Raw genomic sequence first — 5,405 nt, forward strand, 5'->3', positions numbered from 1 at the left:
CGGGCGCTGGTATAGAAGCAGACAGCTTAGTATCGATGTCGACGGAACGGAAAGCTATAACATGGACCGAAGCCGTGCACATACGGACGGCGAGCTGTTAAATATGTATATTATTGTGTTCAGAATGTGCACTACATACGCTTCATGAATACCCGCCATAGGATTTTGGTAATGTCTCGCGAAGTATAACATGAAATCCCGCCGATATTCTCGCAAGTTTTTGAGAGTATTGCGGTTGTGATAGAGCTGAGGAGTTCTGGGCAGTCAGAAATAGCGTGAAGAAGCCCAAAGAGAAAGACAAGGTCGGCTTCTGTGCGTCTAAAGACCAAGGAGCGAATTGCATCGCCAAGAGGCAGGTTATTTGATATATTTTTCTATAATAGCGATGTTTTATAATGAGAAGGAATTTGGACTGCACGCGTTCCAGGCGATTTTTTGTGAAACTCGTGTCATTCCAGGTCACTGAGGCAAACTCCAAGACTGGGTGACAGAAAGGATCGGGATGTTTAATTAATGTATCTGGACCTTTAAATTCATTTGAGACGCGGCTCGCTGTGGCGAGGGTACGCACAGCGCTTCCTGTGACGGGGTTAGTGTGCGCCAAAAATCTCAGCGTGGATTTAACAATAACAACAACGCTTGCATAGGGCGCCATTCATAGACATGTATTTTATTGTATATAGTACGTTAGGCATTCGGATAAGGGTTGAAAACTACAGTCTTCAACCACTTTGGACAATACTCGATCTCACCCTCACTGCCTGAAAGATGAAGTTCATACTGAGGCTGGGAAGTGAGAACCGCAGCTCAAGGTCAGACAAGTCCCGAGCTCGTTGCTTCCGTCTACACAAAATATCTACGTAAAAGATAACAGGCAAGGCTTGCTGTCAAATGTCCCGTAAACCTCTACAGATCTGTTAGGCTCTTGTTAGTCTTGCTGTGCATTACCGTATTTACGCGCATAATTTGCGCACTTTTTATTAAGAATTTAGGGCTCCAAGAAGGGGGTGCGCAAATTACGCGGGGATTTCGCGAGCGCGACTTAGAAAACTCCACAAAGGTCATAACGCGCAATATAGGTATAGTGTATGTTGCTGCGTACACGTCAGCACCCGGACCCGCACCCCACGCTGGCCGCCCCCCGAAAAAAAGTTCACTCTAAATAAAAAATCGTTTAAAAACATTGTTTAAAAGGACCTTTGTTAGAGGAACGTGTAAGCAAGACGTGGTGAAGTGTGGTTTTCATTCGCCAGAATGAGTCGAGAGACCAGAAGCGACAGGTGGCTGGCTCTTTCTGAAGTCTTTCCGTGATGTGCAAAAGCCTTTCACGAGGGCATTCGGGCTGCAAGCACCATACTGTTGGAGTACCGTACCGTTCGGGACGATGACGAGTAATAAGCATTAACACTCGAAATGCTGGCGAAGTAACGTATGGATGTTCCGCACAGATCAGGAAAGTCGTTCAATTGGCAGCTATTCTACTTTCATTCTTGCGCTCCAGATTTCAGGAAGAGGCAGGGCCAATGAAAGAAAAATTGCGCAGGATGATCACCCTACGTGCACTACGAATGACAGATGTGCGCTGATACATGATTTAGAGAGATGCTGTCGAAAGGGGCGGACGATATACGTTTTTGTCATATGGATCGCAGAAGAGGATTTTAGAGACGATTGCTTAGACTTGGTTACGGGGGAATCTTTTGCAGAAAATGCTTGGTTGAGAAAGTACTGATACATTGTGTTGTATAGTAGTATTAGGCGATGACGAGAGCGGCCTGCTGATCGGTGTAATGTACCGATGGTCGGAGTCGTGAGGACGATCGCGTCCCATTGACGTATCTTGCTCGCGGACATCGCAGTCGTCACGCGTTTTGAGAGTGTTAGCTCTTACTACTTACGTATGTCAAGGACGCGTCTGTATGCAATGATGGTCAACCTGACCGAAACAGTAGCAACTTGACCACACTATATCCCATAGAAAGAGTGGGCGCGTAGCGTCTCAACTGATACCTATACTTTCGATCCGTTATATATGTGCCAGTACAGCGGCCATCGAAGTGGGACCCCCCGTGACCACCATTTGAATAAAATTGCATAATAAATTGCGACGACAGAAGAGTACGCGATCGCTTCCGTGAGAGAAAATAAGTTTTTTTTTTTCCCCGCGCATTCGCAGTTTGTCAGAGCGTACAGTTTTGAAGGTGTGGGGTCGGACGCCATGTTTCGCCAAGATTTCGCACTAACAGCTCCCGCTGTAAAATATTATAGCCGCGCTGGGTGAACTCGGCGCTTCTTAAACGACGAGACTCACAGCGTCAGAGGAACACCGGCGTGTAGAGCCACTCGCGCGCATTGGTCGATTTTGACAATCCACAAGCGCAGAAAAGTTAATTGATTCACGTCATCTGAGTAACGAGGCAATAATGCACTTAACGACATTCCTGCTTGCTGTCGGCGAACGGCAGCGATCGTACACTTCACTTTAATTCTCAGAATATTTTATTATTAAAATTTTGATCCTCTCGAATAATTTTAATTATCTGCTTCTAAAGCCGTGGTACGGTTTACTTAGGGCACAGTGTGTGAAGCATCGCACTGTGCAGATCACGCGCCGTCGCTATCATAAAGGCACACCGAGGCACAGCAGCGAGTTGCGGACTGCGGAAATCAAAAGCCGATAAGCACGTGTTTTCTTGAGGCATAACTGCAGCGTGAGGACCACAGATACATAGGGAAGAAAGAAACACCTTCGGACACGAACAATCGCTGCCCTCACAACTGCGTTATTGTACCGAGGAAAGGCTTATATAAAGGCTGCATCGCGCAATCGCGCAGAAGAAAGGAAGAAAGAAAGAAAGAAAGAGAGAGAAAAGAGAAAGCCACGTGCCAACAGCACATCGAAAGGTACATCTTATCTTGTGGCAGCAAGAAGGTCGTACTCCAAATTATACAACAAAATCGAAGCATCGCTTACGCAGTTCTCGCCCCTTTTTCCTTAGTTCACGTGCGGTCTGATCTTTGCGTTTGTCTAGTATCTTTGCACTGTAAAAAGACAGCGAATATCTCTTGCGGGACGTGCAATGCTCACCCAAGCGCACGTCCTCGTGTCCCTCAACCGGTGGTTGGCGCATCTTGCCAGTTTGAACGCCATAGGCTTTTCCGCACGACAATGGTGCTACGTATACACCACTCCTGATTGGCACTGCACATATGGCCTGGAAAGCCATTTTCCACACCCACCTATCGTGGTCTCCTTGTCAGAGTGTAGCAAGCTTTACGGAGCCGAAAAAAACGAGCGGTACGCCAAATCTGTTCGCAGCATCCTCCATGCTGTGCGAAAGTGTGTGCAGGAGGGCAGGGGGAAACTTCCGGTCGCAGTGTCCCTCCACCTTCCCTCGTCTTGAGGCTCGTCGTGCACTTCACTTCTTTTCAGGAGGGTCTCGACAACAGCCGCAACGACCGAATGAGGGTAACCCGTTGACAAAACTCTTGCCAATTGCTTGTTAAAGGTGGCCTGAATTTCATGTACGCGCGATTTCACAAGCGAGAGAAATGTTTGTCGCATTTCGACAGTGCACAGATACTAAATTCGGTGTACGGCCTCTTTTCTCCCACAATATAAGATGTACCTTTCGATGTGTCGTTAGCACATTTCTTTCTTTCTTTCTTTCTTTCTTTCTTTCTTTCTTTCTTTCTTTCTTTCTTTCTTTCTTTCTTTCTTTCTTTCTTTCTTTTATTTCTTTCTTTCCTTATTCCTTTCTTTCTTTTCTTTCTTTCTTTCCTTATTTCTTTCTTTTATTTCTTTCTTTCTTTCATCCTTTTGTTTCTTTCTTTCCTTCTTCCTTTCTTTCTTTCTTTCTTTCTTTTATTCCTTTCTTTCCTTATTGCTTTCCTTCTTTCTTTCTTTCTTTTATTTCTTTCTTTCCTTATTCCTTTCTTTCCTTCTTTCTTTCTTTCTTTCTTTCTTTTATTTCTTTCTTTGTTCCTTTCTTTCTTTCCTTTCTTTCTTTCCTTATTTCTTTCTTTCTTTCTTTTATTTCTTTCTTTCTTGTTGTCTTTCTTCCTTTTGTTTCTTTCTTTCCTTATTTCTTCCTTTCTTTCTTTTATTTCTTTCTTTCCTTATTCCTTTCTTTCCTTCTTTCTTTCTTTCTTTTATTTCTTTTATTTCTTTCTTTCCTTATTTCTTCCTTTCTTTCTATCTTTCTTTTATTTATTTCTTTCTTTCATTTCTTTCTTTCTTTCTTTCTTTCTTTTATTTATTTCTTTCCTTATTTCTTTCTTTCTTGCTTTCTTTCTTTATTTTGTTTCTTTCCTTATTTCTTTCTTCCTTTTTTCTTTCTTTCTTTCCTTATTTCTTTCTTTCGTCCTTCCTTTCTTCCTTTCTTTCTTTTATTTCTTTCTTTCCTTATTTCTTCCTTTCTTTCTTTTATTTCTTTCTTTGTTTCTTTCTTTCTTTTATTTCTTTCTTTCCTTACTTCTTGTTTTCTTTCTTCCTTTCTTTCTTTCTTTTATTTCTTTCTTTCCTTATTTCTTTCTTTCTTTTATTTCTTTCTTCCCTTCTTTCTTTCTTCCTTTTATTTCTTTCTTTCCTTATTTCTTTCTTGCTTTCTTTCTTTATTTTGTTTCTTTCCTTATTTCTTCCTTTCTTTCTTTTATTTCTTTCTTTCCTTATTTCTTCCTTTCTTTCTTTCTTTCTTTCTTTTTTCCTTCCTTTCTTTTATTTCTTTCTTTCCTTCTTTCTTCATTTCTTTCTTTCTTCCTTTCTTTCTTTCTTTTATTTCTTTCTTTCCTTATTTCTTTCTTCCTTCCTTTATTTCTTTCTTTTATTTCTTTCTTTACTCATTTCTTCCTTTCTTTCTTTCTTTCTTTTATTTCTTTCTTTGTTTCTTTCTTTCTTTCTTTCATTTCTTTCTTTCCTTATTTCTTTCTTTCTTTTTTATTTCTTTCTTTCCTTATTTCTTTCTTTCTTGCTTTCTTTCTTTATTTTGTTTCTTTCCTTATTTCCTTCTTCCTTTCTTTTTTCTTTCTTTCTTTCTTTTATTTCTTTCTTTCCTTATTCCTTTCTTTCTTTCTTTTGTTTGTTTCGTTCCTTATTTCTTTCTTTCTTGCTTTCTTTCTTTATTTTGTTTCTTTCCTTATTTCTTTCTTCCTTTCTTTTTTCTTTCTTTCTTTCTTTTATTTCTTCCTTTCCTTATTTCTTTCGTTCTTTCTTTCTTTCTTCCTTTCTTTCTTTCTTTCTTTCTTCTGCGCGCATTCATGATGCAGCCTTTACAGTCGCCTTGCCTTGGTACAATAAATCTTCTGTGAGTACAGCGCGTTTACATGAGTAGCCGCGTTTACATCAGTGCGACAGAAGTCGACCCCAGTCCCCATTTTGAGGGAAAGAGCAGGTTTTGAGAAGGAAA

This window comes from Amblyomma americanum, chromosome 1 (assembly GCF_052857255.1).
Source record: "Amblyomma americanum isolate KBUSLIRL-KWMA chromosome 1, ASM5285725v1, whole genome shotgun sequence".
Lineage (NCBI taxonomy): Eukaryota > Metazoa > Arthropoda > Arachnida > Ixodida > Ixodidae > Amblyomma > Amblyomma americanum.